The sequence below is a fragment of the Fringilla coelebs genome, assembly GCF_963513975.1.
Source record: "Fringilla coelebs genome assembly, chromosome: 3".
NCBI classification, from domain to species: domain Eukaryota; kingdom Metazoa; phylum Chordata; class Aves; order Passeriformes; family Fringillidae; genus Fringilla; species Fringilla coelebs.
This window is the reverse complement of record NC_140030.1, coordinates 31,409,495-31,432,838: the sequence shown is the minus strand read 5'-3', so window position 1 is coordinate 31,432,838 and position 23,344 is coordinate 31,409,495.

The following is a 23,344-nucleotide window of genomic DNA, read 5'->3' as shown; positions in this document are numbered from 1 at the left end:
GGCAAACAATACCTTCTTCATGTGTGATAAATTAAAGGTGATGACATACCTGACAGTCTCCATTTAGGAGCTGTTAGAAGGGAAGAAGAAAACACAGCAGATTAACTGAGGTTGTCAGCAACAGTGAAATCCAATCATAAAAGGGAACAAAGACAACAAAGATCAAAGAACAGGTCCTCAACACCACCTAGCTTGATTCCTTTTGGGAGAGAAAAATCTGTTTATGTTTTCTCCTCATTTTAAACTGATTTTTGATATCAATATTTAACTAGGAAAATAAAAAAGGATTTTATCACCATTTTTAACGTACAACTGCAAAATGACAATTCTTTCCCAGTTTGATTTTACTCAAAATCCGGCAGTTGCATCCAATTTAGCCTATCTCACTTTGCTTTTAAAATTTTTGTAAACTTGAAGATTCCCAGTCTGATTTAGTGGTCTGGGGAAGACCCTACAGGCACTACTAGATGCTACTACTGTCATGTCAGACAGATCTGCATCTATGGCATTTTAGTTACACACAGAGCCACCAGAAGAATTCAGAGACAGATGATGTATTTGATGGAAGGGGATTTGATGCATTTGATGGAAGGGGATTTGAAAAGTATGTAGTTTCTTCTGTAGCATATATATCAACATTTCTTTATTTCTAATGACAAAACCTTTTTTACCCAAATTAAATATCCCTGAATATATCTATTTCTGTTTTTAGAGGCATGCCCTCACAAGCGGCACATTTCATCAAGTAACCAAAAAATCCTAAAAAACATTCAAATGAAACAATTATAATGGTTAATAACTAAATGTATTCTAAATCTGTACTTCAGAGATATTACACCTGAGCTCAAAAAATTTGTCTGTACCATCAAAGCATATATGTTGCCAATTCTTCAAAAGAATTTACTGCATGAGGAAGGAAAGTAATGTGGAAGAGCAGAAAATCTGTCACAGGTGGGGAGGGGGTAAGAGGAGAATCCAGGACTGTGTCTGCAGCTGCTGAACAGGAACAATTTCATTATTCATCGTTACAGAGATATCTGGTAACAAACCTTTGGACATTCTGCCAAGACAAAGTCCCCCAGTACACACATACATGCACCCCCAGTAACTCCTGAAATGGCAGGGGTGTAAAGGACACCTGTGACAGTGTGCTAAAGTGCCAAAAGGAGGTCCTTGGTAAAACCAGGTGCTCAAGTGCCTTTGATGCCAGAATGATTGGTTTTTTGGATCAGTTTGTTGATGCAGTTACATCATTGTTCGTTGAAGTCAGTTTGAAAATGACATTGTGAACTTTGGACCAAATGCAGAAATACTAAGAAGTCAAAAGCCCAGTGAATACTGCAACAGAATACTGGTTTCTGTTCCTCTACTTTTTGTCCTATGCTGCTAAGTCCTAAATGGTTCTTTTTGTAAGGCAAATATGTCTTTACAGCCAGAACTCAAACAAAGCAATATGGAAGCACAATTTTTCAACTGCTTTCACAGATGAGGCTGTACGGTTTCTTCCAGGGATCACCTCTGCTCTAGTTTTATCCTCCAACAGGCCTACAGGAGAGCTCAGGAGCTCCCCCTCATCACCAACATGGGAGGCTTCCTCTTCCCTCTGATCACTCTGGTGATCAGCAGTGACTGAAAAATGCTAACTCTTACTCCACCTAAGCACCATGTTAGATTGATCATTCAAAAGCTGCAGGTGAGCAGCTGTATGGCTCCTGCATCTGAAGGCACAACCAGGCTCAAGGTAAAGGTAAAAGATTCTCTAGCATTTGTGCTGTGATCATGGTTGCCATCTAAGTATTCTGGCCTGTGTGTAAAATAAATGCCTCAATATCCATAGAACTCTAAAGCAGAATTTATTGGGCTGCTTTTCAAGAAAATGCTTTTATGGAAAGTGGCTTAAAAATATGATATCAGTAATGGGCTAAACTCAGACCTTAGCTGCCATCTCTTAATACTGAAATAGGCAGATTTGCTGAATTCAGGGATATAATTTAGCTATATTTAAACAGATCCCTAATACAAGTTAGAAGCAAAAGAAGTTAATACAGCTGCAGATAAAGCACAGCTTATGAAAGTTGCATTTATACTTCTTTTGCTGCCTTTATAAAATCCTGTCATTTTTTCACAAAGATCTCATTTGTAAAGATGCATACAAACTAACCTGGTCAAACCCAGTGCCTCCATCAGCCCACATCTCTCTCTATTACCTTTTCAGTAAAACATTACTAGTTTTACTGTATCTTGATCCTCAGCTACACAGGGTTAATTATCATCTTTGTCATCATCATCTTCATCATCATCTTAATCATCCTTACAACTGGGAATGCCTGTGCCTGGCTATTATGACACACTCTTTGCTTCCTAAAATGTATAACACAAAGCAACACATTCACTCCTGTGCCTGAAGGCAATTCTTTTTTTCTTTTCTGTGTAGCTATGTTTGTCCAAGCCAGCTGCTTACAAGAGGTTCCAAGTCTGTTCAGATGTTTATGTCTAAACCTTAAAGATGCTAGTGCTGATTTATCTGCCAGTAAAGGTGGTCTGAGTTTGCAGGGATAACACTGCCCCATGCTGGCTCATAGGGGAAAGTCCCAGCTGATGTTCTCTTCTACCAAAATTTACAAAAAAGGCAGGTGTTCTGTAATTTTAACCTCTACATTTGTTTCATCTTGTTCCTTTAGGATGCTATTTTTTTTCCTCAACAACTTTTCACAAATGTCATGCAAAATACTGCACTTTGATCCTCCTGAAAACAAAACACAGAGGAGGAAATGTGAATTTCTAAAATGCACTGGAAGAGAAAGCTCACTAATACTCACTGAAAACAGGCAGCACCCAGGACCTCACCTCACAAACCTCCTGAGAACAGGAATTCCACAGACACTGGAGCAAGCTCTGTAATGTGGACAGGCTGGAAAAGTATGAAAGAGACTATAAGAGCATTTCAGCCCCATTCCCAGTAGTTCAGTTCTATGTTTATTGCTCTATATACATTTTTAAGTAGATTAATATACATATATATAGACAGGGTGCTATATACATTTATAGAGCTCTAGCTGTGGTCTAAATTTGCAGTTTCTGGATTTTTTTTTTTCTTCACAAGTTTTTTTTTTACCTTTTCCAGGGGCAGAACTGCAGTGAGAATTCTTGCTGCAGTCTCTGCATGCCCATGGACACAGTTAATCTCTCTATATCTGACATGATAACGTGCCTAAAAGAGTCAGTTGTTTAAGTTTTTCTCCTCTAAGGATTGAATATAACTGTATTGTCAACATATAACTTTCATTTTGAAATAGGCCATTTAAGGGACTGCAGGCAAGTTAAAAAATGTATATGTTAATGTTCATTAGGAAAAAACTGGTCCATAAGGAAACTGGGGCTGGCATTGCAGACACAAAAGCTTCACCTTGTAAACCACTGTACAGGACAAGTGCCAGCTAAACCCAGTGAGGAGCAGGATAATTGCCTCTAAAGAGGTCATCCACTGAAACCTGCAAATCAAGTGATCATTGTTGGGATAAAAAAATTTATTCTGGGACTCTGGCATACAGGTGGGACAAGGAAGCAGAGGGAAATGTTAAAATCTGAAGAAGAATCCCCAGAGCGAGAGAGGCTGAGGGGTGACCTCTTTGTTCTATACAACCTCCTGAGACAGAGAAGCAGAGAGGGAGGTGCTGAGCTCTTTTACCCGGCATCCAATAATAAGATGTGTGAGAATGTTTCAAAGATGTGCCAGGAGAGGTTCAAACTTGATATTAGGAAGCCTTACTTTACATGGGGAGTGGCCAAACACTGGAACATCCTCCTAAGTGGTAGTCAATGCCTGTCAGTGTTTAATAGGTATTTGGAAAATGCCCATAATTGGGGTGGGATTCGATGGTCTTGAAGGTCTACTCCAACCTTGAAAATTCTATATTCTAAGATTCTATAATAACATGCTTTAACTTTGTCTGAGCCCTGAATTTCTCAGGCAGTTGGACTAGTTATCCCCGTGGGTACCTTACAACTGGAACGTCCTGTTCTACTCTATTCTAGTCTAATAATCTTTCACACCAGAGATGCAGTCAATGATTGAAGAAAACTAAGAGCTTCTTATAACAGGGCTAAAACAAGAGACATGTGAAGGAGTAACCACTACTGCAGAGTAATGCTTCTTTCTTAAGAATCTGGATGAAATAAAAATGCTTAAAGACATAGTGCTTCCACAGTGATAGCATGAAGTGAAGAGAGTGTATGTGTGTGTGTGTGTGTGTGTGTGTGTGTGTGTGTGTGTGTGTGTGTTTGTCTGTCTGTCTTTCTATCTTGTCTGTTTGTTGTATAGCTCAGCTCAAAAAGATCTTCCAAGTGTAGAGAAAAGAATGTAAGAATATCCATGCTGGTTTGTTCATGACAGCTCTCCAGCAGGGGATGTGACAAGATGATGGAAAGGAGCCTAGGAAACTGAATTAATCTCCGCTGACCATGAGACACTTTCCCAACTTCTTCCCTGCATTAACATTTATAAACATGTATAACATCAATTCCTATGTTGAGGCAGGTACTTTATTGTACTCCTTTGTGTTGCTATACCATATAGATAAATACAGATGTATACAATGAAATATATATTGTTATTTTAAAGTAATTACTTCTGATAATACCTGTATCCCTCAACCTAAATTTGGTAAATTTAGCACTGGCTGTGGGTTGAAAAGAAGAGGAAAACGTCCAACTATGATGCAACTAGTGTCAGCTAATACTTTTATGAATACAATTCCCATGTTCTGGACATTTAAAGAAAAATGAAGTCTAAACCCAAAACATGAGTTTGTAGAGGAAAAACAAGAAAGAGACTCCTAATCAAACTGGAAATGTTTAGCCATTCAAACAATTGGGGCTGTCCATGAAATGGAAACAGATGAACTATCATAGAAGTATTCTGTATTTTGCCAGCGCACCACTGCAAAACAATAAAACAAGTTTGCAATGATCAAAAGGAGAGTTAAGGAAATCAAAACTGTATATGAAGAAAGTAAACATGGGTTTGGAGTCACCACCTTCATTTTAGGCAGCCTTTGCTCAATAATTTTTATCCTTTATCTTTCTCAGGTTCTGGGATTTTCAGTAGATGTCTCTTCCAGTGCAATATGAATCGATTCTCAACATGGCTCCCATTCAGAGCAGAAATATGACATGGTCAGCACTCACAGCATGACCCTAGACCCCTAACTGCTTTGGAATGTTTAAGTGCTAAACACCTCACATTCAATGAGATTAAATACATGTAAAGTCATCACCTTTAAGAAATGCTCTCAATGATCAGGCATCCTACTTGTAATTGCATGAAAAACTCTCTAATTTGCTAACATCATTTTGGGGTGGCTTTCTAGGGGGGTCTTTCTTGGGGGGCAGGGAGCTTGAGAAGGGACAATATTTTTGTCTTGTCAGCTGCAAATTTTGACATTGTGAAATACTATACAGCCATAGGCAGCAAAAGGATTTCATTTCACATCATCTCCTGGGACTCATGTCTTCAAGATCCTTCAACTCGTAAGAAAATACAAGAAAGCAGCACTGTGACTGCAAAATGGGCTCTTTGTAGACCTCTGCTTGTGGCCCTGGCAGCCAGGGTCAGGGTATGAACAGATCTTGTTGCAATGTTTATTTAGAAAGAATGTTCTCTTCCCTAAGGTAAACATTTCTTATAAGGGTTTTCTCCTCTAATGAAGTGCAGATGTCTGCCCCTCCTGTCAGGACTGAGTGCTTCTGTTTACTTTTGCCTAAGTATATCTCTCTTCTTTTTCTAGCAACAAAAAATATTCTTTACTTTCTTTCATGTAACAGGTGTACCAAAATTAAAAAAAAAATCAATAAATGCTGAGTTTACTGTATTAAAAATCCTTATGAGGATAATGATTACATCATAACAGTAATTTTTTTCTGCTTCTTTTTTTTTGATTTAATGCACACAAAACATCAAAACCTTAAAGTAGGCATTCTTTCACATACATTTTTTTTTCAGTGATATTTCATTTGCAGTTTCCTAGCTTGAGATTATTTTCTTTCATTTGCAGATACTCCCATAGATTAGAGGCGAGTCCAGCAAAGAATTTGATCAAATCTGATGAATAAGAGAAAATTGAGTGATATATGGTCTCAAACATTGCTTTTGCCTAACCCATAAAGAACCTTTTTAACCATTTCTCTTCTCCCAGTAAAGATAAAATTTGCATTGGCACTTTTAAAGAGATATTATATTTTATTGTACACCTTTAATCTTATTTTCCTCATCCATATTATTATTCTGTAAACATGACTTCATCTTTTTTGGATTGACAATGATGACTGCTTTCTGAGAAAAATTTTTCAACCAAATCCATGCTCATCTCATGATCATTAGAACTGCATCATATTTTCTTAGATTAAGAGAATGTCATGCAAAAAATCATGAAAACTTTATTAAGCTCAGACTACGTCACATTGCACAAGTACCTTCCCATTATCCATTTAGTCACTTACCCTGTCAAAGGAAAAAATTATATTTAATCATAAAAGAAAATTACATTTATGTGATATGACCTGTCCTTGGCAAGCCTACACCAGCTAGTTGTTTTGGAGGTTTTCTTGTCCTCTGGCTATTTACATTCTGATTGCTTTATCTTTTGTGGAGATAGCTTTATCATTTCTTCAGTCATTGTTTATGAGGCCAAATTCTATTAACTAACATGTAATCCCTTAGTGCTCCTTTTTTTTTGGTGGTCACAAGGAAACTGGTAACCAGGGAAAGAAAGGACTAAGGAGGGGAGTAGTCAAGAAGGGAGAAGTTTCATTTGCAAATTAGAATAAGGCAGTTCTTTTGAGCATTTTAGAACATTTTGGAAAGCCTAATCCTTTAAAAAATGCAGAAAAGTGCAAAATTTCAGGAAAATAAATGCTCAGCCCCTGCAGAGGACAGAGACAGGAGTCTTAACTGTAAAAGATGAAGAAGGAAGTGTAGTGAATTAGGAGCTGAACATTAGGTCTTGGGTAGATATCCCTGCAAAATTTATTGCAGGCAGATTAGATAACTATGGAAACAGTATGGGAAAAGTTTATTTTGTCTTGCATGACAGCATAGACAGGTACTGCAATGCTCTATCCACCTTTCCACCACTGGAAACTGAAAAGTCTATAGGCAATGGCCAGTTAATAATCTCAAGGGCTGACCTAGTGACAGAGACATCAATAGTTTAATATATTTATATATTCACCTAAGAGACTTGTGGTCAGTTTGGATGTGACTTAGGCATATTTTGCTGGAAAGGAAATATATCATACTAGAGAATTCTTTGTTTCACAGGTTAGGGAGTAGCGAGGGTCAACTGCTAGAAGATAAATATAGGGAAAAGGGTCTCAACTGGAGGAATTTTCAATTCTTTAGTTGGCAGCTAACATTAACTTATAATGGCTGATTTGTGTATTGGGAAAAACAAAATACAAACAGCCAAACAAACTCATAAACAAACACCAAGGCCTTCTCCAACAAGCATACCTGCTGTTACACTCACGATTACAGCTTGTCTTTCCATGCATCTCCAAAGCATCAGCTCCACATGTTCTCCCAGGAGCATCTTGTCTCCAAACATGTTGTCTCCATGTATTACCTTAAACGTGTCTGAGCCATGGTTCAGCACACCCCTCCCAGGTAATTGCACTCTGGGGTTATGACAGAGCACTTCCATGGGTTGGTCCTTGCTGTGGCTGGATGGGGGCAGCTCATGTCCCTTCCCACCCAAAGCATCCTGTAGCCCACTGCCAGGGAAACCCTGATATTGGTACAGTCCAAGCCAAACTGTCCAATTAAAAATTATATTCATATTCTTAGCAGAAAGGATGACTAATCATGAGAAGACATGAAAGACAGGACTATCCAATTTTCTACCTTTTACAAGCTAATGTGAAAACTGAACTGTTTTAAAATATATGGTTTATCAAAGCTCATGTTAATGCATTCAGTATGTAGGGTAATACAGGTAGGAAAGTGTAGAAGAGAGGTGTTATAATAAGAGACTTTGTCACTAAATCTCCCATGTCTGTAAAGGCTTCAGGAAGCAATGTTTTTTGTTCAGTCAAGAACATTTACTATGTGTACTTTACTTATTCCTGTAAGCGGCAATGGGACCTCTTTTGAATAATTAAAGGCAAATCAAAAAAAATTATAGGTAATAAATAGAAAATAGGGTGATGTAACTATGCCTAACAGTATTTTTTCGTTATATCATGACAAGATAATTAAGTTTGGAAGGATCCCGAGGTGAATCCCCTCTTCAAAGCAGGGATGTTTTCACAGATAGACCATATTGAACAGGACAATGTTCAGTCAACATCTGAAAATGTGCATGGATGGAAACCCCACAGATCAATCAAAACAAGTCCAATTCCTCATGCACTATGTACTGCAGACCCCTAACCATTTATAACAGTTTCTAACTGGGAAGCCCGAAAATGGAAACTCTCCAGGTGCATCCTCAGAAGTGCTAAACAGAGGAAAATAATCACAATGCTTTCTTCTTCTTTTTTTTTTTTTATTTGGCACTGATAATTTGTCTAGACTATTTTACATTTAAACTAGTACCATATGCTTAGGGTACATAGGATTCCAAATTTAGATTTTAAATTCTATTTTGGTCTACTTGAAAAACCAATTCAAACAAACAGCCCAACATAAAGATAAAAAACAAATCTTTCCTTTCAATAACAATTCATCATATTTAAGACAGCTAGAGTTCAGCTCAGTTCAGATTTCTTGTAGCAAAGTAGTGTGCCTTAGTAAAATATAATTGTAACCAGCTGAAAAAATTGATTAGTTACCCATTAGTTCAAGGAAAATAATGCCAACCTTCATCATTCCAGATTAAATTAAAAGAACTAGAGTCATCAGCTGTTTCTCAGTCTGGAAAAACACATGTCATTTGTGCACCATCTTCACAAACAAACTTCTCTTCTTCAGGAACTGTGTGCATAGATATATATGAAAAGATCCTTGGCATTGTGTCAGCACCTGCATTGTTGGCATCAAAGTTCACCGGAGTCATTAAATCCATTCATCACCTGTATTAACAGAGTTAATACCAACCCTAATAGGCTGTCATTCTTGATATAAATTGTGATTAGGCATTTCGACAATGCCTTTTAAAAGTATTTATTGGTAGCAGAGCACAGTGAAATGTCCAAAATGCTTGATCTGCAAGGCCACATTCCCCATGGGGAAAAGAATTTTTAAGCCCCACTGAAATCTACAGAAATATGTTCTGTAGCATATTTAGGGATATTTTATCTGCTTTGGTACCTGTACACTGGCATGCCATGGGACTTCTGCTGGGTTGAAGCTGTATAAACAGAGGTGCTAACTGAGGCATTTCTGCCTGCCACCCATCTGCTCCCACACAGCTCTCCTTACCCACCACCTCTACTTTGTGCAAACACAATTGTTTGTGCTGCTGCACAACCAAAAGCTATGTTAGAAATAAGCTGGCAGGAAAACTGGGAAAAAGTGCCCAGGAGGACAAGGAATGGACAGTCACTGTTAAGAGGGCATGGGATCAAACTTTAAATCTATCCCAACAGCACAAAGAGAAAATGCAGTGGTGGGTTTCCATAAATGTCTGGATAGTATGGAATGGCCCAACTGCAGCTAAATGAGGAAATATACCTGAAGCAGGAAGAAACTGAGGAAAAAATGGAAGCACTCCAATTTGATTTAGCTGTGATCAATGGATATCCAAAGTCACAGATCAAAAAGATGATACTGAAAAAAGGTTTCCTTTAGAAGGACAGAAGCACATGTGAACACAAAGTTGTGACAGAGACCTGGCTAATAGTTTGCAACTTTTCCCTCCTTAAATCCATTAATTCCTCTGCAGCACCTTGCCTTATTTCTGTTTTAGCCTCATTTATATCCCTATCCACCCCCATTTTCATTTTCCTCTTTCACTCTTTCCATACTGTGTCTCCTTGACTTCATTTTATATCCCAACCACACCTCATTTGCCTGCCATTCTTACAGCACCTCTTCAGATCTTTCTTTTCCATTTTGTTTGCTCCGTGGTTCTGGTGCCCATTTGCTTTGTGAACCAGTCTGAGTGTTCACATGCCTCTAGCCTGTGCCTCTGCCCATGTCATTGTTGAATTACATTTTTCCAGTATCTCTCTTTGCTTAGCCCTTTTCTCAAATTATTTAAGCTTTTCCCAACCACCAAACCCAATGTGTTTCCCAGTTTCACCTCACGTCTCTATCCCTTTTCTTCTCGATCACAGTCTCAGCCTCTTTGACAAGCTAATTCAAATTTCCTCCACATTCATTTTTTTTTCATTTCTTTGTCTAATAAAATAATCAAGCCAGGACAATTTCAATCTCTTTCAGTTAGGTTCTCAAGGATAACAGGAAAGAATTTTGCAGGATCTAATAAAGGAAGTAAGGGACAATTAGTTGGCAGCTCTAAGAACCTTGCCTGTGGCAGAAACAGACCTGCTAACACAGATGTCAAAAGTCACACTTCCACTGAATTTCAGAGGAATAAGTCTGTGCCTGTGTGGCAGGCAAACATGCACATATATTTGTAATGATTATGCTTAAAAAAAAAAAAAGTTCTATACAAGCCAAAACACTTCCTTCTCCTGAAAACTCCATCCTCCTTTTAACTAAGGAATACATTTTCTAAAATACAGTACTCATGAAAGAGGAATGTATTGTTTTTTATGGATTTTTAAAATTGTCTTTTTCTTGTCAACAGAGAAATACAAATGATAGAAATTTATCAAATAATGAGAAACTAGAGTAGGTTCCCATAAAAAAAGCAGTTCAAGAAAACTGAGATTGGATCTTCATATCACTATGTGGAAAACAATTATATTTTTTTCTGCTGTAGGAGCTGCATCTGAAAAAAAGCAATATGATTTTATTTTTAATTATATAATTAAATGTTTCCTATAGTCATTGCTTCCTATGGAAAGAAAGACCTTTCACTTACATCAGACAAGTTCAATTATATGTTATGTTCTACAATGAATAAATATCCCACCACTCTGTGTTTTACTTGGAAACAAGAGCATATGTCAGCATGCTCAGCTGGATTTTTTCCTATGAATTTGCTTTTCTGCAAGTAAACTCATTTTTCTTTAAGCAAAGTGAGTAAAAATGGATACAAAGCTCGGTGGAGTCTTTTGCAGAATATGATTAACCAGGGCAGATGAGGAATAGCCATTCTGCAACAAGGAATTCTTTGGGGAGTTAAAATAAAAACCCCTCCAATGATTTTCTCACTAGAAAGCTGTTTGAACTGAACTGCATATGACCACATACTAGAGGAGTTTTAGTTTGTAATCAGCTTCCCTTTATGTTGCTGTATTGCACTGCTGGGACTGGCTGCAGCAGAACAGTCATGCAGAAAAAAACTAATGAGTGACACTGCGCCCATCTTCTTTCTTTTTCCAGCCCACACACTACTTAAGCTCAGCAATTTCTGTTTAGGATCTGCCCAATACCACTTTTTCCCATGTGCCTGGGAGATATTATGAGTATCAATGAAGAATTGTTTCCTTTTCCCTCCAGGAAACTGAATCTCTGAGGAGCCCCCGTTAATCTTTACAGAGTGAAAAATAATCCTATTTGAAGCAATCATGTGTGACAGCCTGGTGTCTTAGCAGCAAGCTAGGCCTTTCAATACTAATTTCAAGAGACAACAATTAAAAATAAAAAAATTGGGAGAATCTCATTAATAGCAAAAATCTAACCTTTAGTTGAAACTGTATGAAAGGTTCTGCAACTCTTACAATTGAACTCACACTACTTTGTAAAGAACAGTGAGAGAAGTTCTTTTCTAATGACTACTAGGCTTTTTCCAAGTATGGATTTTAACACATTCTGAATTTCAATGTTTTTTTTCATTAAAGTGCTTATTTCCTTAAGTAGTGATAAGCAGTTAATCCCAGTGAGACTGACACACTATTTACAAAACATTCTAGGCCGGTTCTTTATTTATTCAAGTAACATCTAACAGGGATTTGAGCACTAAACTGGTCAGCTACTAAAATCTAAAGCACAGTCCATTTATTTCCTTTGGCTGCAACCAGCAGTGAATTTTGACAGCTCAAGAGAAGGCCTTGCACCACCCTAGCTACTAATAATTCTATCTGAACTTGTATCCAAGTGAGGGTTTCCTTCAACTTTGTAACAGCTCTCCTTCTTCACCAACAAGTCTAAAAGTTCTTCAAAAGTACTGACTGGGTTTTGGGAAAGGCTTTAAACTAGTACCAAGGCAAGGAGGTGACAAGCCTACATACATCCCACCTGGCCAAGGCTGGGAAGATGGATTATTACAGCTTGCTAATTGTAGAACAGCCCACAATGACAAAGCATCTTGGGGAAAAATAACTGCCATTATCTGGATCTGAAAAGAATTAATGGAACCTGCAGGACAGGAGAAGGATGGCTCTTACACCCAACATCTGCAGTGCCTTTCCTGGGGCTCTCTGCAGAGATCAGGAAACCAAGTCTGAGCACTGCACCCCAATCAAGCAAAAACAAGAGCAGACAAGAGCAGCAGGAGCCTACAGAGACACAGTAAATATAGTTTATCTAGGACACCTGAAAAATCAAAACATCAGGGTAAAAGGCAGAGAATGAAATGAGTGCCTTGCAAAGTTTCTGCCAAAGCAGGGGCACCACCTCTCATTTCAGTCATGGGCACAACAAGAATCTACATGCTTAGCATTCAAAAGGGATGGTTCAGGCTAGAGACTAGGAAGAAGAATTTTAGTGTGAGAGAAGTAACTAAATGGCAGTTTATCCACTTCTGGAACTCAAAGATGTAACTTGGCCCCATTTCCAGGGAAAATGCTGGGAAAAGCAAACTATAAACCTGACCTGTTGGAACACATGTGCTCTCCCCCCTTCAGAGAGCAAAAGCCGTGTCATTACATTTTTTAGTTACAATCTATTTTTAAAACTGCTCACAAAGATTAGTATGAGCTACAGGTACCATTTTTGCAACTTGGGGAGCTTTCAACAAGGTCACCTCCTGACCTCATGAACTGGAGCTCAGAGCTACGTAGACATAACTAACAAGAAGTGAAGTCTGCTGGTGTGAAAACTTTTACTAGTATATAGCAACTTCTCAGAAGCATTACAGAGCTAAGTAATTTCTTAATCAAAATAATTTCTGATTCAATTTCAGTGAAGAGAGCTTATGTCTATGCTCAACAATATTGATTGATAAAAGGTTGATTTATCTTTCAGTATAGTTTAAATATTGATAAGAAGAAAATTACAATTAGAGATTCATCTGCATGGATTACTGAGACAAATTTAATTGCATTAAATTAAACATTATTCAATATTTTACCTGTTCACACTTTAATTCAATAAAATGTGTAGATGTAGATTCCATTAAATCAAATCTTTTCTTGCACAGTCTGTGATGAGTCATTTAATTATGCTGTCTCAATTTATTCATCTAGAAAAATACTGTGTTGTTAACCTCATTTTCACATTCCATTAGTTAACTCAGTTTCTTTTTTTTTTTAATAGTGTGAAATAACAGGCAAGGGTACATAGAGTTCTTTATTCTACACAGAAACATAATTTCCATGTGCTTTGCTTTTTTTTTTTCTCCTTCAGAACAGATTTAACATGTCAGGGAATCTGACACTGGGAAAAGTCAACCTTCTGTATGCATCACAGCCAGCTTTATCTATATCCATAACACTTTTGCACTCCCATTTCTAATGTCAGCATCCTAAGGCTGACAGCATCTTTTTTAAAACAATTTGAACTACATTTTCCCCCAGGACATTTTCTTGTACAGTCTGCTATTATGTCAGCTATTACGGTATAAGAATATGCTTTTCCAACTGATTCACATTCACATTATAAAATGTTTTAATTTGGCAAGTATCTTCCAGAAGAAACAGTTTCATTCAATATTGTCCCTCTTTCAAGCTACATATTATATTTTACCACCATTAAATACTACAGTAATAAATATGCTTCTATTTGCATGTGAAAATATAGTATACTGTGTCAGAGAATGAGTCATGAAACCTATGTGTAGATAACTACATGCAAGATGAAGAATTCTTATCTTTTTTTTTTTTTTTGGAAAAGGGGGAAAACTGTTATTACAGTCTCAATTCCCCACTAAGATTCAGAAAACTCAGAAATATTCTTTTTTAGTTTTATTTGATCGCTGATACAAGGACCAGTGTTTCTGATTGTGTGAAATACAGACATGTACAACAACAACAAAACAGCAGGCTACTGTTTTTATACTTGGTTCTAGCTCTCAGGAACTGTTTCACCATGACTTTAAAAAGCACCAAGTTTTTCCCTAGTTATATAATAATGGTCATGTGCTGAAATAGACTTCATTAGTTCCATGCTGTACTTGAACCATGTATCGTGTACTTAAATCTGACTGAGCTAAATGCAGCAATGGCTTTCCCTGGGACAAGAAACTGAAATATCATCATCCAGTGCAACTGTGGGCTTTGTTATTCCTCATTTTGGGAGGGGGGCAAGGGGATGGGGGGAAGTTTATTGAAACGATCAGCTGCGTATACAGCCTGTGGATGAAATCCCAGCCATCCCAGATTCCTAATAACCTGACCCGTCCCAGACCTCATGATTAGTATTAAGCTGTCCTCTCCAGAGCCTACATAGGTATTTTGGCAGCCTTTAGAGAATATAGTCCAGTACATTAACTATCTGCAGAAAAGAGTTTTGTGTTTCATTTTACCTGATTGTCTATGTCTAGTTTTTGCTATGCTTTGTCCATGTATTGCCTTTGTTACTGATAGGCTGGAATTTGCTCTTTTCACTTAAACATTTTTCTTAATATTGCATTTCAACTTTGATTATTAATCATGTTTTATGAAGCTAAATCCAAAAAATTCCATAAAATCCCATAATATGGCGCAGCCCATCTTGACATTCAAATAAATATCACAGTTTTAAAAAAATTATGTGAGAACGTGTGGCAGTTAGCCAGGAAAATAGTATACATTACCTTGGCTGGAAGCTAGGAGAACTTATTAAAAGTGATTGAGCCAGCTAATTCTCTATTTTTCTAATACACTCATTCATAAGGTGTGAAAATAATGTGGCCAGTGTTTGGTTTTTGGGGTTTTTTTTAATATTTGTGATTTAAAACAATCCTCAGGTAACATTTCAGGATCCTTTATCCCACACTTCATGCCCCACTACTTCCTACCAGATATCCGCAGTCAAGCAACCACGATTTATTGTAAATATAGCAACCACGATTTATTGTAAATATTTTACTTTTTGCCTTTTAGCATGACCAAGTTCTACCAACCAGAGTTTACTGATGAAAAGCAAACGTGAAGTTATTTGGTCTGTCTATGTCTTCCCTTTCCAAATGATAAGAAAAATCACCAAGTAGTTTATTTCAACATGGCTATTCTGAAGCAGGTCACAGCAGATTCACAGCGTCCAGTGACCTGTGTTTGATTCACAGCAACGGGATGCACAGGCACTGGGCCAAGTGCTCCGAGAAGGCTGATGAGTGTCACAGGCAATGTGCAGCCATCCAGTTCTCAAGCTCCACAGAGTTATGTTAAAATGAAGAGTCACAGGCAATAATCTGATAGGTTGGAAACTGCATGAGCAAACAAAAATCTAAATCTTAAATTTAACTAATCATAAAATTAATGAAGTTACATGCCTCTCTCTAGGGAAGGGAACAAAGTGTGGCAACTCCTTTTTATAATGAGGGTTGATCTACAAGCAAGTTTCTCACAGCATATAAGAAATGCACTATTACTGGTCTGAACTTTTTCTGGAAGAGTTTCTTCCTCTCTCTTTTATATTGCTTTCAAATATTAACAATTCATGCAAACTCTGAGGATAAAATTGAATCTGATTTACAGGGTTGCAGTCAGTGTCATCTGTATACCTGATATTTCATGGTTTTTGATGAATGCTGACAGATCAGCCATAACCCAGCACTAATTCTACTATTCATTCCTAAGAATTATGCACTCAGAAACTTTGAGTGCACCTGATATTAAAAGACTGGTACTCCCAGCCTATCCATCCTGTAGAGGCGATGGGGTGAGAATGGGAGGAAGAGATTTGGAAGGGAGATGCACCAAAGGGATGGAGATCTGTGGGCGAGGTTGTTGTCCCGACAAATGGGTCATGTGCAGAATGAGTCAGGACAGCTGTGGGTGAAGGATGTAAGTCAGAAAAGGGAGGCTGTGAGTTGAATGTGTATGATGAAAGGCTGTGTCATAGCACTTAGATTGCCAGTGGAAGTGTAAGGTGTGCAGGACTGAAGGTGGTCATCTGAGACACCACAGCCTGTGCCATGGCAGGGATGTGGATTCACCTCAGTAGCAGAGCTCATAGTCTGCACAGAATCTGCCTTCCTTCCTGCCATCTGATGTCACCTGCACCCTTTTCCTAAGTGTCCAGCACAGCTCAGTTCCACCACATATTTAGAAGAAGCATGGTTTGGGCTGAACGTATGATAATGCTCACTTATCACTTTATATCACATCAGTCTATTTCTCATCAATCATGCCATGTGCAATTCCCACAGCTCCCTCCCTACCTTCCTGCCCATGATCCAGGCTGATCCATGATCTATAATCTACTCTACTCTGTAATCACCTTCAGATTTCCACATCATCCATTTCCCATTGCTACTCTCCATGCTCATACACCACTAAAATCTACCTACACACATTTCTTTCTTTTGATCCACGGTCCAGATTCATCTCCCTTACAGGAAGACCTGTAAGTTTTCTTCTTTCAGTGGCCAGGCAATTTTTCATGTTCTTCTACCACTTTGGGGAGGTTTGTACATCTTGGTACGTGCTGCAAATTAAACCTACCTACAGGAAAAAAACATTTGCCTGATGAAGATTCATTGGCAGAAGTACAATCTAGCAAGCGAGTCCACTGATACAGAAGTTCTATAACCTGACCTGACACAGAAAATGAGGCAGAAACATTCCATAAACTAGGGAATGGGGACTGATGCTTGTGGTATCTGAGTTCAGAACTTCTGCTAAACAGTTGCTTGGAAGAACTTGTTCTAAGTAAGGAATGTGCTAGCTAGCTAGAAATTTATCTTTGTAAATTTTACTGCTAAAGGCCACCTCAAAAGACAGGGCTCTGGATAAAGCTACATGGTAAATAAAATATATTTTAGTAACACTCTAAAATAGGAAGCACTACTGATTCTGGCTCAGAATCCCTGGTGGGTTTGCATTTCAAGGTTTTTTGCATGAGCAGTTTTCAACATGTATTTCTTCAAGTGTTTTCAAATATAAAAGATTAAAATAGTGTAATTCTCCATTGTGACCAGTCTGAAGGAATGAATGGCTATGTCAATACTCAGGAGCAGCGCATTGCTGCCTGCTGTGATGCAAGTTACTGGGAATATCTCTGAAACCTTGAACTTCTCAAGAGTCTGGGAGCAGTTCTACTGGACTGCAAGAAAACTGAAAAGAGAATTGCCCTCAGCACAAGTCTATAATGGCTGCAACTTTCACATTAAAAGCACAGTTAGTAAGAAAGAAAAAAAAAAGAAAGAAGTCCAGTTAATTTTGTAGTAGAGGAGACAATGAGTTAGCTGAATTCCCAGCATGATGGTCATTCCAAGTCCTATCAGGGCAGAAAATGTGATAAAACATATGAGAAGAAAAAGTTCACAAACTGTAAAAATATAAGGATAAACCTTTTACTTCAGCTACTCACCCTTAGAAACAAACAGTTTGTAAGATTTTAAGAAAAGCTCTACATTAATCACTGCACATGGCATCAGAGTAAAGGAAAAGTGTCAGTGCCCAAGAACTAATGATTATATGGAGCTTGCAAAAAAGGTATTAGAGACCCAGGTAGAAAAATGGTCTTGAGGGTAAAAGCATCAAGAGGGAAAAAACATTCAAAAGAGAAGAATAGTACATTTCACAGATTATTTCTAATATTATTTTGGTAATGAAAGACAATATTTTCCATTATTAGAAAAAGAAATTTTAGGCTTGTACTCTCCAAAAGAGTAAAATCATGTGTACAATTTTTATAATGCTAAGTAGGTACAAAAATAAGCCATAGATTCAGGATAGCTTTTGCTTCACTCTACTTTGGTTATCTTCCTTGGAAGATGAATTCAGAAAATCAGTGAATAAATTATATTCACTGGCAATTTTCTAATATTTTTATCTGCTGAATTAAGGTCATTCAGCAAGGAAAATCAGAACCATATCAAATGGTCAGATGTGTTAAAATGTGAGCTCAGACTTTTTACAAAAGAAACTGGGGAATTATTTAACCTATTAGCTTGTTTCTGAGGAAGAAGCTTTCAGCTCATGAGCGCAAGATATCTTTCATATTCATAAGAGGTTGAAGCTTCAGTTTTTCCATGTAGTGACTTTTCTCAGCAGTAGAATCTCATACAACATATTTTGAGACTTGTGATAAAACTCTGTCCTCTTGAAATGGCATATAAATAAACTACTGGCATCCAAATATTTACTAGGGGCTACTTAATTATAACCTAGAACCTTAAAATAAGCCAAAAGAACTGTAAAATAGCTAATAAACTAGTTATATATGAATTAGCATGATGGTTTTCTTAACAAACCTATAACATTCAAATCCTTTTAACAGGGAAAAAAAAAAGAGGACTCGGGAATAATATTCACATTTGGAAAAAGCAATGTTAAATCACAAATACTATCAATCAGACAGTAAGAGTAGAAAAGTGCAGAATTTAGCAAACTTCAAATGCCAGTGTAATCTCTATATAATGGGGATTCATAGAATCTCATATAATGGAGATTCATAGAATCACTTTTCCATTTATTTTAGAGAAAAACTATTTGGATTGAAATAAAAAAATCTATTCCCTGGAAACCTGCTTCTCTATGCATACAATTATTTATGAATATATGAATTAATATTTGCACTACTCTTGCTTTACACAGCACTTAATACTGACAGCCTCTACTTTAGCAGCAATCATCCTTTCCCACTTCTAAATGGAAACATTTCTGGTTGGAAACATGCAATCTGATCTTTAACCAGAACATGTCCTTACACATAGGGTTTTACCACTAGAACATCCAATAATTGTGGCACTGCTCAAGGCTCCATAATCTGTAAATAGGAAGGGCAATTATTTCTCTTCCATTTGATTTAGTTCTTGAGCTGTTTTTCCTAATAAGACTTTTCTTTGACATCTGGGCATAGCCCAACACCTGAACTCCTGTCCCAAATATCTTTATTACTCACCAGGAATATTTCCATTGACTTACTGGATTATCAATCAACACTACATTCTCTGCTTCAACCAAAGCCTAAGCTGTGTCACACATAATAACCAAGTTGTTGTCTTAGTACCTTAGTACCTAATCTTTCTACCAACTTCTTATTTTCTTTATTTCTGCTTTTGCTGCATTTTCATGAGCATCAAATTTCTTAATTGTTTAGCTTCTTATTCCATCTCACTCATCTCCTTCATGGTGCATTCTTGGTTAGTTTTCTTCAACTGAGATTTTAATTTCTAGCACTAAATAAATTTATTGCTCTGTTGCCCCAACTTCTCCTCCTTGAATTCTTTTCCATTCTGTGGTACAATAATTACAGTATCTATTATATTGGTATGATCAATGCATTTAATGCTATGCAGTTTTTCCTGCTATGAATTTCCAAAAACTTTATTAAAAGTTTGTGCCAACTTCACCCACTCATCACTTAATTCTGGGCCAATGTTTTCATTTACTACTACTCCTCCCTCTGTACTCCAGTTCTTCAGTTTCTATCTATTCTACTATACAAAGAAACAGTCTAAAATACACATTTGTCTGTTTGGCTACGAAATTTGTTGATCTGAGTCAAAAGACTATATAACAGACAGATTAATTCAACTATCAGTCAGCTTTTGTTGAATTTCTCCTTCACCCTCTGAAAGAAATCTTTCTTGCTTGCACTAATAAGCAGTCTAAGTTATTACTAACTACAGAGATTTTTACTGAGAGTTGCTTTGAATAATTTTACATCACCTTATGATTTTGGAAAATATTGTCTAAGCTTCTTCCCCTTAATAGACAAACACAAAGAGTGTCCTGAAATATACCCATTGCAGCAATGATTTTAAGGAAAGAAGGCTGTTGTTTGCAGACTTGGCTTCACCTTTGGCCATGCCTATCTACAGCCATGCCAGGCACACTGAGCAGTGAACGAGGGCCAGGCTCTGCACTGGACAATCAGTGGGAGCCAGAGGCAGGGATGGAGACCAGCTGCAGCACATATGGTGGGAGGTCCATCCAGGAGATGACCTGCCTACAGGAATGGAGGTGAAGCTGGAGGCTGGCATTGCTGGGGCAGCACTGGGACAGGGGCTGGCAGGTCTGGTGCCATGGCCAGGGGCTGGGGGCAGCCCCAGCAGAAGTGTTCAGGTGCCCTGACATACTGTTACTCCGGTATCATGCTAACTCTTTGCCCTTGATACTTGTGGTTGCAATCAGCCAACACTCCAGGTTCCACTTTTTCTGTAAATCCTCGAGAGGGACTCCTGAAATATGTCCTTGAACAAAAGATTGAATATATTGTTGCTGCTTATTGAAAGACCAGCAATGGAATTGCTTCAGATTTTGGTGTGACAGTGTCTGGCATTCAGTGCATCTCCCCATGGCAAGGCACTCCTGGTGGAAGATAAATTACCTCCCCATGGCAAAGCACTTCTGTTGGAAGATAATTTAAGCTGTTGATGCATTTTCTTATTTCCTGTGACAAAGATTTTGCTCCTGGCTCTGGAAGCAGACAAGCCTTCACAGTCAGCTCTTAACTCCTTACAGAATTTTGGCAGTGGATTGTAGAGCCTTTGCTGCAGGTTTCTCTCATACAGAGCATTTTTAGGACATAAGTAAATGTTTTATGAGGATTTCAGGACTAGGGAGCTGGCTGGATTAACAGAGAGGGTCAAAGAAAGGCAGAAGCCAATTTTGAAGCCTGAAGACAGAGCAAAGCTTCAAGAGAGCAGAGCTGGTAGAATTAGGGTCCTTCTGTCCACATAATGGTGAATGTTTTTTACTTCCAGCTTGAACTGGGTAGTTCAAACAAACAACACAACATTTGTATAAATCAGTGATAATTCTGGGGTGGTGCTTATAAAAGCATTGGTGTTGCTTTGGCAAGAATATCATCTTGCTTGACAGAACTATTTGAAGTAGCAATGTTGGATTTTCTGCTATATGCTTATTCCAAAGGATATTGACCTTGCTTTTAAAACATTAAAGTTCTAAAAACATCCTTGTGTCTACTTTGGTGAAAGGGCCATATGTTTGCAAGTTGCCACACTCCAAATGAATCAGACTTTGTGCAGAACAACTTGTGCCAATGTAAAAATAAAAGGCTCTATCACATAATTTGGTTTAATTTCCTGACAGGATAAGGTATATTTTGTGTGATGAGTGCTAATAAAAATATTTTCGGTAACACAGCAGATCCAGGAGCTGTGTGGATATATTTTAGGGGGTTTTAGTGTTCCATATCATTCTCAAGCAAGCCAACATCTCACTTTAAATGAGTGAAACATTTCCTCCTTGTCATTGCTATGACTAACACAGAATTCCTGAAACGCCAGTATGTTGTTCGTTGAAGTTTGCTTTTGAATTTATTTTTATGCTGTGATTTGAATAATATGTGTGGTGTTTTAATAATTAAACCCTCAGTTAAAAAGAAAATCATCATTCTTGAAAATATGTATGGTGTCCTGCAAGAGAACTTAAAGTTGCATATTCTCCTAGCTGAGACAGCATATAAAAGAGGGGGAAATAGGATGTGTTCTACATATTTTAGGCCAGAACTCTTTTAATTTTACATTTCTTGGTTTATAATCCAAAGCAGGTTGTCCAAAGTTTGCTTTGTTTTAACAAATAACCTTGATTTAAACCAAGGGAAATAACTGACCAGAGTGTCACAGAAGGTGAAGGTGCTCTTGCAGCTTGTCCAACAGGACAACTCACTAATCATGGAAAACAGATGTGCCATGCTCTGCAACCTCTGTTAACAAGCTTCTCAATATCTGAATCTTGTCTCGTCAAAATTGAAAGGCCCCAATAATTTTCATTTTTTAGCACCCACATGTACATAATTGTCAAAAGCACTCTAGCTTATTACAATGTTTGGGAAAAAAAAAACTGAAGAAAAAATTTTATTAAATCAAGCTTATGACAGGTACCATGCTTTGTTTTGTCATGCAATTTAAAAATCAAGTTTTCTGAGTATTATCTTTTCTTCCACAATGCTTCAATATAATTAATTTTTTAAAGATTCAGTACCAGAAAACCTTTTAATATTTCGAAGTACTGATAAAAAACTCAGTACACAAAGCTCTCATGGTGAGATTCTGATTGAGCAAAATAACAATTTTAATAATAATTTTAATAATAATTTTAATTTTAAGAAGTTAAGAGGAAACATTAGTGAAACTCTATCAAGCAGTAAAGATTTACTTCAGTTTGCTACTTTTTCTAGTCCCAAAGACTGGATGCAAAGTTGAGTGGCATAATGAAAGTCTGCATAGTTATTAGGATAGCTTGGACCAAGGCCTAATAACTTATTTTCCTTTAATTTCTGTGTCTCTGTAAAGGATTTCCTTTTGGTTTCAAACTATTTTTTAGTTGGATAAATTTAGAGCGTTTAAGAGAGCACTGTACAGTGTCCACTTTGAGGCAGAACAGGATAAATTGTGTTTATGTTACAATGAGATGGCAAAGATTCTAGGAAATTACGTTCAGGTGCTAAGAAAAATCTGAGAAGTGTTATTTATACAGAAAAAGGGAAAATATTTTAAGATATTCATCTTGCAGATAGTTATTATCAAATAAGCTTTTATTCTGTTCATTGTAAATATATGTTGTGTGATTCCTATTCATATCTTTCCAATTTAGTTTTTTAAACCCCAGATCTGTAACAGATATTTTACCAAACAAAACTAAAGTGAGAAAAGCCATGTAAGCCCCGTATTGGAAATACAGAGTGACTCTGGATCCATCAATTCACTTTTTCTTTTGGGTAGATTTGGTTCTATCTTCTGCAACAGATAAAGATAGTGTTGCATGGCGCTGTTTGGCCAAGACAGAAATCTGAGTCCTTCCTTGTAGCTGAGAGCTGAAAAGGCACAGCAGTTCTGGAAGGCTCAAGAGTCTCTGACTTAAGTTCTTCCAGATAGCACATATTTTACCTTTACTTAAACTATTTTAAATGACAGATTTGCTTTCTCATGTTAAAAGAAACTTGAAGCAGAAAGGTACTTTATTCACTGTCAGATTAAGAGGACAACGGATAAAGTGA